A 12,452-nucleotide genomic window follows, 5' to 3' on the forward strand; every position below is an offset into this window, starting at 1 on the left:
ACACTTGCTGTTCTTTCAGAGGACCTGGATTCGAGTCTCAGTACCCACATGGCAGCTGACAACCTTTGGCAGACATTATTATTATTTGATTTTACTCTTTATTTATTTATTTATTTATTGCTTGAGTTTTTTGTTTTGTTTTGTTTTGTTTTGAGACAGGGTCTTGCTGTGTGATGGTTCAATCTGTCTTCATACTTAACCAGGATTCTCCTGTTTCATCCTCCTGAGTGCTGGAATTACAAGTGTGTACCACCATGCCCAGCTGGATTTCAGTCTTTTTATTGTGCTCATTAATGATTTGGAAGAGGAAGCCAAGGAAAGGGGGCTACACTACAAGGCTTCAAAAACCATGTGAAATTAGTCCATGGCACTTGCTCTGAGACATGGTTTGCAGACCCAGAATGATAGAGTGGAATGCAGCTATATGGACTCAATTTGTTTCCGGACCTTTTCCAGAGCCTTTCTGTCCAGTTGTCGCTGACTAATGATAACAAGGAAAGCAAAGACCAAAGCCACACAGACCACAGCCCCTTCAAACTTCCAGAATAAGTGTTGCTCCATCAGAGCTGAACGGCAGCTGAGGGTAGAAAAGGACAAGTCATTCCAGAGAAAAGTCAGACAGTAATCATCCTGTATTTCAGCTTAACCAAGGTGATACCGAAAAGAGAAAACCAGAGGTAGTCCTATATGTCTTCAGTCTCTGGGGAGATAAACAGAGCTAGCTTTAACCAATGTAATTATACTTTTTTTTTTGAGATAAGGTCGGATTTCAGTCTTTTTATTGTGCTCATTAATGATTTGGAAGAGGAAGCCAAGGAAAGGGGGCTACACTACAAGGCTTCAAAAACCATGTGAAATTAGTCCATGGCACTTGCTCTGAGACATGGTTTGCAGACCCAGAATGATAGAGTGGAATGCAGCTATATGGACTCAATTTGTTTCCGGACCTTTTCCAGAGCCTTTCTGTCCAGTTGTCGCTGACTAATGATAACAAGGAAAGCAAAGACCAAAGCCACACAGACCACAGCCCCTTCAAACTTCCAGAATAAGTGTTGCTCCATCAGAGCTGAACGGCAGCTTTTGAATCTATTCATTTTAGATGAGCTGCTTGTGATTTTCTCCACATACCCTGTGGAACCACACTCAGGGGTGGTTTTAATCTGGAAATTAGAACGCGGAGTACACTCTCCTGCTACCACAAACTCTTCCATCAGCCAGCATGGCAAAGTTGAAGTGCTCACTGACTGCTTCTCATCATGTACAGGAGCCTCTGCTTCACAGGGCTTTAAGGTGAAAGCACAAAGCAACCAGCAGAGGCGGCTGCCCTGGGGGCGGGAACGCCTCCTCAAGCCCACGGGCTTGGGGCAGTCAGTGTCGCACTTGTCCCTGCCAAGGCTGAAGAACCCAGAAGGACCCGAAGGACGCGTTCATCTAGCTGCGGGTTCCAGCTGCAAGCATCAAGTCAGGCTTCCCTCTCAGGGCCTCCCAGGCGCTATCAGAACAATCCCAAGGCCACAGCGAGAATAGTCCATGTGGGATTGCTGGTTAGAAATGCGAGTTCTTTCCGGGCATACAGGGGGCTGGAAGAAGAGCTGGAGAGGAAGACCTAACATCCAGGGCCCTAGGGGGCCTTGGGCCCCGGAGCCGCCATTCAAATTATTTATTTATTTATTTATTTATTTATTTATTTATTTATTTATTTATTTTGAGACAGGGTCTCCCTGTAGCCCCAGCTGCCCTGGAACTCACTATGTAGACCAGGCTGGCCTTGAACACACAAAGAGCTGCCTGTCATTGCCTCCCAAGTGCTGGGATTAAAGGCGTGTGCCACCACCTGCAGCAAAATTTACTATTTTTATTTTAGCTGTATGAATGTTTTGCCTGCATGTAGGTGCACCATGTGTATGCAGTGCCGGCAGAGGCCAGAAGGGGGTGTCGGATCCCCTGGAACTGTAGTTAGGGAGCGTTGAGACAACCTCAGAGCCTTTAAGGGGGCTTGGAACAGACATGAGGAGCAGGAAATTCTCTTCAGTGACAGGGACATGAGACTTACCTGGGACTTACAGAGCACAGTTCTAACAGAGGGTTCTTCAGCACCAATTGTTGTGCCCAGTTCGCAAGACCCCAAAGACCACCAAGGAGCCGACAGATGCAAACACACAAGGGTTTTTTAATATTACAAGCTTAAGCTTGGGCCCACTCTGTCACTGACCCAGAGGATCTCAGATGTGAGACCCCTTGCTTTGGGAGACAGAGGTTTTTATAGGTTTATTTCAGCAAGTTCAGCAAGTAGGGGAGTAGGGGGTCTCCAGCTTGGCAAACATCTGATTGGTTGCAGCCCAGTGCCAAACCATAAACTGCTGGCTTCGGGAAATCTGAAAAGACATCTGGACTTTTAGTACTTTCCTGTCCCTGGTTAATTGACCATTGGCGGGGGAGTTGTTCTCTATCTGTTCCAAGTATACTTTTTCTGTGTGTGTGTGGTTTTCCCTGGAACAGGGCTCAGGGCTGGGTCAGTCCCATGGAGGTTTTATCTAAGATGGAGTCACTCAGGTCTCTCACAATGAATGGAGCAAAGACACTCTTCTCCAGCCAGGCACCAGAGCTTTCCACAACCCGGGGCAGCTGTCGAACCAATGCCTGAGAACTTCTGGCTAGACTTCCCAGCAGAGTGGGTTAGGTTCCTGAATCAGCCCAGGACAGCATCCTCCTGCGGGCATCGGGAGGGGGTCCTAGCCCTGGCACGCTCAAGGCAATGGCCCTGAACTTGGGCCAGGCTGCCTCCTGTAGTCCATCTGCGTGTCCAACTGGCAGAGCGCCCAAGGTGGCAGAGATTGCGCCCACCTCCTGCTCGTGCAACCAGCCAGCACCCCTCAGGCACAGTCCTCGCTGGCCTGCTTCACTCACTGAAGCTGCCAGGCGAAGCCGGTGGATGAGGATGACAGACCCAGAGTGCGTTGCTGCACTCAGGCCTGCAGGCTCTGGGCCTGCTCCCCAGCCCAGGCCCGCCCTTCTCCCTGTGGGTGGCCGTGTACAAACTGCACTTGCCCTAGGGGGTCATGGATCCTTTTGCAAAGCCAAGGGTCTGGAAGGTTCCAGGACCTGTGTCCTCCCCTCCAGCAGCACCCTCTGATGGTGTGTGCTGAGAGACACACCTTCATTCTGTCCTGACCTCAGGACTTAACACCAGTAGTACCAGGAAGTTGGTACTGAAGGCATGCAAACCTCGGACAGTGCAGACTTGAGTTCAGTAACCGCTAGAGCTGGGTGAGGAAAACCCAGTCCTGGGTGGCTAGCAAGGTGGGCAAGATGAAGTGGGGGAAGGGGGCAGACAGGTATGGGAGATGCCATGGCAGGGGCTGGTGACTGAATTTTACCTCCCTTTTGACTAGGGCAACTGCTCTGTGGCTCAGACTCTTTTTATTTTTATATTTATTTATTACTTATTTATTTTGTCTTTTTGAGACAGAACTCGTTATGTAGACCAGGCTGGCCTCAGACTCACAGAGATCCACCTGCTTCTGCCTCCCAAGTGCTGGGAATAAAGGTATAGGCCACCTGCTGGGCCCCGGATTCTTTAAAAAATATTTTATTTATTGTTTTTTAATTTTATGTGTGTTTGCCTGCATGTATGTAAGTGTACCCCATGTGTGCAATGCCCCACAGAGGCCAGAAGAAGGTATTGGATTACCTGGAACTTGAGTTATAGATGGTTGTTAGTCACTATGTAGATGCTGGGAATCTAAGGCTGGTCCTCTGGAAGAACAGCCAGTGCTCTTAACTGCTGATCCATCTCTCCAGCCCGGTGACTGAGATTCATGACAATGCAAAGAGTCCAGGCTAGCAAAAGCAGACTGAAAGAGACTTGGAGAAACAAGATGGAAAAGCAGGTAAGCTCTGAAGGCTAGGCTGAATTTTCACACTGAAAAATTTCATTGGCTAGGGCACCATTGAGGGCTTTACAGAGAGGCTTGATATAATTAGAGAGGCATCCTAGGAAGTAATACATGTTAATCATGTTATGTTTTCCAGGGGTGATTTCATATTCTTCCATGCTTAGAGGGCTGTCTCCAGGCTATTAGCTGAGATGGAGTTTTACCTCTAAATACCTAAGCATAATAAATTAGCCCCCACCCCTTTTTTGAGACAGGGTCTCTTGTAGCTCCAGCTGGTGTGAAACTTGCTATGTGGACCAACTTGGCCTCAAACTCAGAGAGATCCTCCTGCTTCTGCCTCCAGTTTGCTGGGATTAAAGACAGGCACTACCATGCGTGGCTAACTGACATAAAAAATTACTTTTATTAATTCTTTGAGAATTTCATACATTGTATTTTGATCACATGTGCCCCCTCCAACTTCTTCTGGACCCCACTTCTCTACCCACCCAATTCTGTGTTCTTCCTTTTGTAAACCCATGGAGTTCAATTTGTGTTGTTCTTATACTCTTGAGTGTGTCACCATCCACTAGAGTATTGTAGACCTACCAGGAGTTACACCCTTAAAAAACCTAACTCTCCCTCTCCCAGCAGCTGTCAGTTGCCCATAGAGCCTCAGCTAGGGGCTGGACATTGTGCCCAGGTTGGCATTTATCAAATTATTGGACGGACTCCTCACCCCACAATGATTACTTTTGATGCTTATATAGCATATTCCAGAGTAGACCAAAGCATCTGTCATCACTTCCTACTTCAATTCCTATTGAAGTTATGCAGTCAGGCTTAGAGACTTAAATTGCTTTTTGCTGATAGAGCTCAGGAAGATTCAAGTCATGGTGACATCAGACCAGCTGCTGCCTGGATTCCTGCACTCATTTTCTACAAGGCTAGAGTGCTATTCAAAACTGTCCAGAAATATTTTGAAAGTCAGTGCTTGTTCAGATGACCTAGGGAGGTTAAAACCCAGTGTAAAGGTTAACTTCAGTCTCTGCAGTGTCCTTTGATCTTAGTCAACTTACTTAGAATTGGGTCTTATGAGGCTGCCAGCTCTAAAGTGGATGCTTCCAGCCTAGGGGCTATGGAGAGAACATGTGAATGAACATTCAAGTAAATGCTAAGCATTAGCTAAGACATGGGGCTGGAGAGATTACTTGCTCAGTGGCTAAGATTACTTGCTGCTCTTGCAGAGGACCTGAGTTGAGTTCCCAGCACCTATATGGTAGACTACAACTGTCTGTAACTCCTGTTCCAGGGGATTTGATGCCTTCTTCTGGCCTCTTGGGACACCAGGCATACACATGGTACATGTACATACATGCAGGCAAAATATACATAAAAATAAATAAACGTAAAAGAACATCAAATATAAGCTATGTTTACTCACCTGTCACTGTCCCTAACAAAAATACAAAAAACCTTGAATTCTGTGGGCATGTTAATGATTAAAAGAAATCTTGATCTGGACATGTGGTACAGACTATAATAACACTTGAGACTGAAGTAGGATGAGGAGTTTGAAGCCAGCCTGGGCTATGTGATGAGGTCTTACCTCAGAAAGATAATAATAACAAGGAGCTTCTGGCTGGGATGTTGCTCAGTACCAGCACCTGGAAGGAGAAGAGAGGAGGATCAGAAGGGCACACACCTTTAATCCCAGCATTCAGGAGGAGAAGGCAGACTTCTGTGAGTTCAAGGCCAGCCTGGTCTACATAGCAAGTTCCAGACCAGCCAAGGCTACATAGTAAGACCTTGTCTGAAAAAAAAAAAAGCTTCATAGTCATAAACTTAAAATACTGAAAAAAAAACCTATAGACTCAGTACCATTTCTCCTTGCTTCACATCACTACGCATTGACTGCACCTGCTGATAGTCTGCCAGTTAAATATGTCCTTCCATGGCTACTGAGTAGAGTCAACTGTAGCCCACAGACTATCCATACTGTAAACAGGAACATATTGAGTGCTAGTTGTGGAAATTACACAAACTCCTCTCTCTTGTGATATACTTCTTTACATCATACCAATGAAAACAGATTGTCTTACAGGAATATGATTTCCATTGTTCAAATTGCTTATATGCTTATTTTTTATTTCCTTTCTCTCTCTCTTTTTAAAAATCTATTTTTTTATTATGTGTGTGTTGGGGGGAGGGGTGCTTATGGAAGTCAGAGGACAACTTTTAAAAGCTGGTTCTACTCTGGGTCTTGGGGATCTAATTCAGGTTGTCAGGCTTTAGAGGCAAGTGCTTTAACCCACTAAGCCATCTTGTTGGCCCACTGTCCCTTTTTGTATTTTTTTAAAAAACATTTTATTTTTATTTTATGTGTATGAGTGTATTATCTTCATGTATGTAAGTGTATGCATGGTGTGCAATCCCTGCAGAGGTCAGAAGAGGGTGTTGGATTCCCCTGGAACTATGAACAGTTGTTAGCTGCCATGTGGGTGCTGGGAATTGAACTTGGGTCCTCTGCAAGAGCAGCCAGTGCTCTTAACTGCTGAGCCAACTCTCCAGCCCCCACTTTTGTATTTTGCCCCACTGTTCTCAACTCCTGTACCATCACAAACATACCACACCCACACATCTCTTCGAGTTAGAGGCCAGCCTGGTCTACATAGTGAGTTCCAGGCCAACTGCGGCTACAGGGAGACCTTGTCTCAAAAAGACCAAAAAAAAAAAAGAAAAATTCCAAAATTCAGCAGGGGAATCTATGATCTGCTCTAGTTTAAGCAATATGAAGTATCCTGATAATCCTATATCTCCTGGCTACACCTTTTTCCCATCTTCCTCTACCACACAGCCTTGAGATGACACTATGAATTGAAATGACAACCACAGACAGTTCGGGCAAAGGAGGAACAAAAGAAGATGGACAGGCTTTGTGGGAACAAGACTCTCTTGTTCAGTGAGTGGTAAAAAGTCAAGGTAGGGCTGGTGAGATGGTTTAGAGGAGAAAGGTGCTTGTCACCAAGCCTGATGGCCTCATGGCAAGTGAGTTTGATCCCCGGGATCCACATGGTGGAAGCAAAGAACCAACTCTTTAAGTTGTCCTCTAGATTTCCACATGCACCCACACACACACTCAACTAAAAAAAAAAATCGAGGCTAGAGAAATGGCTCAGCAGTTAAGAGCACTGACTGCGCTTGCAGAGGACCGGGGTTCGATTCCCAGCACCCATATGGCGGCTACACACCGTCCTTAACTCCAGTTATAGGGGAATCCAAAGCCCTCTTCTGACCTCTGCAGCATTGCACAACATGGGTGCACTCACATACATGCAGGCAATATACTCATACACATGAAATAAAAATAATAAAATATTTTTTAAAAATCAAGGTAAACAGTGAGACACAAGTGCCATGCTGCACTGCTCATTCATGAGCCACTGCCAAGACTCCACAGTCTTTCACAGGAATGAATTACAAACACCTTGGGGTTAGAAAGATGGCTCAGTGCTTAGGAGCAATTGCTGCTCTTCCAGAGGGCCCATGCCTAGCACCCATGTTAAGTGGCTCACAATTGCCTGTAACACCAACTCCAGAGGATCCAATGCCCCTCTGGACTCCACAGGCACGTATGTGTGCGCACATAATCTTTAAAACATACAAGCCCATTAGCATAGTTGCTGAAACTATGTGTTGACATGAGCCTACTCCCTTTTCCTGTTGTCTTAGTGAGACAGGATAAGGACTTGCTTTCCATCTGATAAGCAGGTTTTTGCAGAATATGCTTCCTAGGATGACACATTTTTTGCTATTTTCTTCCTTCACATCTTACAGCACAGAACACCCACTCTTCTCCACTCCTGTGGGGGCAATACTGAGCATGGCAAATGAGAACTGGTAAGGGAGGATGTCCAAGGATACAGTCCAGGATCTCCACCAGATGGAGACTCTATCCTGTGTGTTGTCTTTCTTGGACTTGCGTATAAGCCCCAATAACGTCTCATTTGGATGGTATCTGCCTATGATTTCTATCTCTAACTGAGCAAAGGAATCCTGGGTTGATGGGCAAGATTAGCTTGAATTTTACTTACCGTTTGACTAGGGCAACTATTGCTTAGGATAGGACCCCCAGTTTCTATATAGGCCCTGTTTCACATCTTGTACCAGAGCCTATTCAGGATGAACAAGGAAGGGATGATGCATAAACCCATGGGAGTTGGTCACTCTCTCTGAGAGTGTTCCCAGCCTCCCTTACCAGTTCCTTCTCTAGGATACAATTCATTCTTGCCCCCAACTTTCTGGGGTCACAGGTTTGGACTTTGGAGAGACCCTGCTTTAATTTTGGCAGAGGATTTGTTCTTGACATCCACTATTAGAGTCATTTGTTACAGTGCAGAATTATGTTTTAGATATACAGTTTGTATCACAGATTCAAGTCTACTAATGATATATAGCATTGTTGCTATCCAAGACAAACTGCGTTCTAAGTTTCAACTGACTTTAAATGAACCTGGTGTACACTTTTGTTACTCTAAACTTTTCTGTTTCTGTGATATAATACCCTGACAAAAGCAACTTAAGAAAGAAAGGGTTTATTTTGGTTCACAGTTAAAGGACACAGTTCACCATGGTGGGAAAGTCAAGGCAGCAGGAGCTTTAAGTAGCTGGCCAAATTGCATCCGCACTCAGGAAGCAGAGAGCAATGAACACTGGTGCTCAGCTCCCTATCTCCTTGGCATACAGCCCAGGATCCCATCCTAGGGAATGCTGCCACCCACAATGGTGGTACTTCTCACCTCAATGAATCTAATCAAGATAATCTCTCACAGGCATGTCCAGAGGGTCCATCTCCCAGGTGATTCTAGATCTCATCAAGTTGACATTGATATTAACCATCAAAGGACTTTAGGTGTGGCTTGGTTGTAGAGTACATGCTTAGCATGCACTAGGTCCTGGGTTCAATCCCTACCATCATTAAAAAGTAAAAGCAAATTCTGACACATAATGGCATTCTAGTAATGTAACTTTTCAAACATATAAAAACCTTGGACACAATTGAAAGGTTGCTGAGGGTAGCATCTTCCTCATCCTCTAAAGATGTAGCTGTGGTCATAACCACATTGATACCACATCCTATATAGCTGTTTTCATTGTCTTTGTCAAACAGCATTGGAAGAGTGCAGTACCTATTATATATGTATATTTTTGGGTTTGTTTTTTGAGACAGGGTCTCCCTGTAGCTCCAGCTGGTCTGTCTCACAGGGATCTGCCTGTCTCTGCCTCCCCAGTGCTGGGATTAAAGGCATGCACCATCACACCCAGCAATACCTATTATGTTTTTAACCCACTATTCCTAAATCAGAAATATAACTGGCTCTACCTTCTAACTCCATTTTCAAAAATATGAATTAACTATTTTAAGTTAGTTCCATTAAAATGATATAGCATGACTTGGGATAGCTCAGTGGTAACCTCTTAACTACCATACTCAAGGCACTGGCTTCAATCTCTAACCTTTCCAAAAAATGATAACAGTATCCTGACATTTATCTTAAGTTCTCTTAATGACTATTTACCAATCTGTTAAAATCTGGCAGGCATTAGGCCAGGCAGCATGGTTAGAGAAGGCATTTTGGTCCTTCTTCTTATGAAATTTATTATCCTAAGAGGTGAGGAAGAGAGTTAATGGATTTTGTTTTGTGATGCTGGAAATTGAATTTAGGGCCTCACATGCTTGGCAAGAGCTATATACCACTGAGCTATATTCCCAGCCATTTCTCTGTCTCTGTCTCTCTCTCCATGGTCCTGATATGTAGCCCAAGCTACATGTTGAGATCTCTCTGGCTCAGCTTCTCAGTGCTTGGATTATGAGCCTCTGTCACTATACTTTGCCAGGGGTTTAACTGTGTATAGGCTTAGAAGATGATGGAAATGAAATGCCATCCTGATTTTGAAGGGAAAGGCTGATGATTAAGTAGGCTTTGTATATAACATTGCTTTAAAACCTTTTTATTGGGCTCAGGGTATACCTGCCTGGTAGAGTGCTGACACATAAGAGGCCCCAAGGGTGATCCCTAGCACCGCAAAGATAAAACCCCTTTTATTGTGAAATTGTAGTATTATTCAGAAAAATGCACAAAGGAGGTACAGCTCAATAATTACGTAATCACTATGAAGATACAAAGGCAGGCATTACCAGGATTGCAGAAACCCTCTTCGTGTCTCCTAGAAAGCATTGCCTCCCCTTGTCCAATGCAGGGTTGGTTTCTGAGATATTTTGTTAGATTATTCTATTAGTCTGTCCAATAAAGAAAGTTTCCCATCCACTTTTGTTCTTCCTCATCTATGACTTCCTGGACTCTTGTCTCTGTGGTTTGTGTGTGTGTGTGTCTTGGAATTTTTCTTGCAGACAGCATGTTAGATCTTGAACTCCTGATCCTCCTACCTCAGCCTCTTAAGTCCTGAAAATGCAAGCATGTACTACCATACTTAACATTTTAGAAACAGGATCTTGCTGTGTTTTCCCAGGCTAGGCTTGAATTCCTGAGATGAAGTGACCTCCAGCCTCAACTCCCAAGTACTTGGGATCAACTCCAAGGATTTTTAAAAATTATTTTTATTTTATGTGTATGTGTGTATTGCCTGCATGTACGAAGTGCACCTGTGTCATGCAACACCCGGGGATAGAAGAGGCTATTGGATCCCCTGGAACTGGAATTATGGACACTTGCTAGCTGCCATGTGCATGCTGGGATTCGAACCTGGGTCTTCTGCAAGAGCAGCCAGTGTTCTTAACCACTGAGCCATCTCTCCAGCCACATCCAAGGGTTTTAATTTATTCAAAAAACTCTAGAATGCACTTCTTTTTAGATGTCCAGGTATTTGATGAAATTCCCAAACATATATATTTATCTTGGAACATAGTAAGTGGTTGTTTACTTTTTATTAATTTATGTGTGTGTGCATGTGTGCATGCATACACATGTGGTGCCACAGCACTGGAGCAGAGGTCAGAGGACAGTTTGTGGGAGTCAGTTCTCTCCTACGATGTGGCTCTCCAGGGATCAACTCAGGTTGTTAGGCTTAGATGCAGGCACCTTGCCTGCTGAACCATTTGCTGGCCCACATAAGCAGTTATTTTAAGGTCTATGTTTGAGAGCTTCAGTATCTCTATCCACTGTGGGCCTCTTTGCACTGTCGTTTTAAGTTTTCTGTCTTATATTCTGACAGGTTATATCCTTGTTGTAATCAAGATATACATTAGCAAAATTGCAGAAATAATCTAAGGTTTAGGATGAGATTTTCCTCTGGAGGCTATTTGCTTATGTCAGGGTAGGGCCATAGCACTACTATGGGATCACCTTGATCTAGTTTCAAGGCTGAGCTGACTGAAGCCCTGCTGCTATTCCCTGTGAGAACCCGTTACTGCTTGTTATTCATCTTCCCTGGGGTACAGAGGACTAGTGACCTCTACCCAAAGTGAAGGGACAGCACCAAGTCTAGCACCTTTGGACAAGCCCTATCCATTACCTCTGGAAAGCTCATGAATGACATCTTTACCTTGGGGCTAGAGGTGTAGCTTGGTTGTAGATTATGTATTTAGCATATACGAGGTCCTGGGATCTAGCCCCAGTACCTTAAAAAAATTCCAAAATCACTGATCATCCTGGTTGGCCTCCATGTTTGACAGCTGTGCCTATAATTCTAAGCCTTCTGGTCAGAGTTTTCATCTTCTCAGGGGCCTAGCTCAGTGATTCTTCAGAATGTTAGCTCTGTGATGCCTTCAGTTAAAAAAAAAAATCCTTTTGAATTGTTTGCTTTTTACTTCTTTTTGAGAGTCTTGCTACAATGCCCAAGGTGGGCTTTTGTTCACAATCCCATCCCAGCCTTGCAAGTGATGGGATGACAAGCATATAACAACATGCCCAGCATTTGTCTGTTTTTCATTGCTCAAAAAAACCCTTTGTTTTTTGATCAAGTTTTCTGTTTCTATGCTTATGCCTCCAGCCATTCTTCCCTGGATAATGAAAGCACACTTAACTCCATCATGGTGATCCAGCACTTGTGGAACATACAGGTCCTGCTGAGGTGCTTTCAGTTTTTCATCTCACAGGACCTGTAGGCCTCCAGCATGACCCCCTTGAAGTCGGCCACAAGGATTTTGGTGTTTTCCTGACTTGCTGGGTATAAAAGTAATTCTCTTGCCAGGGGTTCAGGGCAGACTTAGTTTTGATAGAGGCTGCAATACTGGGAAGCTTTCGATGGTATGTCAATTGATGGACCATTCTGAATGCTTCTAGACGCTGTCCCCAGAAGAGTCAAACAGATGTTCAGAATATTTTTTCTACTCTGCCTAGTTGTGGGATGGGCAGTCCAGATTACCTACACAAGTCTTCCTTGTCAGTTAAGTGTGACAGTTACTTTAAGAGTTTGGAACAGGGTACATGTAAGATGTCAGTGCACCGCTGTCCATCTTTGCCTCTGTTCTCTTTTTTCTGTTCTGAGGATCGACCCCAGAGTTTTGTATATGCTTGTATTAGCACTTGACCACTAAATTCCTGCCCCAGCTTATTG

The 12,452-nt window shown here is 44.4% G+C and overlaps 1 pseudogene; it reads right to left on the minus strand.

The window, feature by feature from the left end:
• Nucleotides 1–920: 920 nt before the first annotated feature.
• On the minus strand, nucleotides 921–3,219 carry LOC103731896 (annotated as a pseudogene).
• Nucleotides 3,220–12,452: the final 9,233 nt, after the last annotated feature.

The sequence above is a fragment of the Nannospalax galili genome, unplaced genomic scaffold (assembly GCF_000622305.1).
Source record: "Nannospalax galili isolate Female #2095 unplaced genomic scaffold, S.galili_v1.0 scaffold113, whole genome shotgun sequence".
Lineage (NCBI taxonomy): Eukaryota > Metazoa > Chordata > Mammalia > Rodentia > Spalacidae > Nannospalax > Nannospalax galili.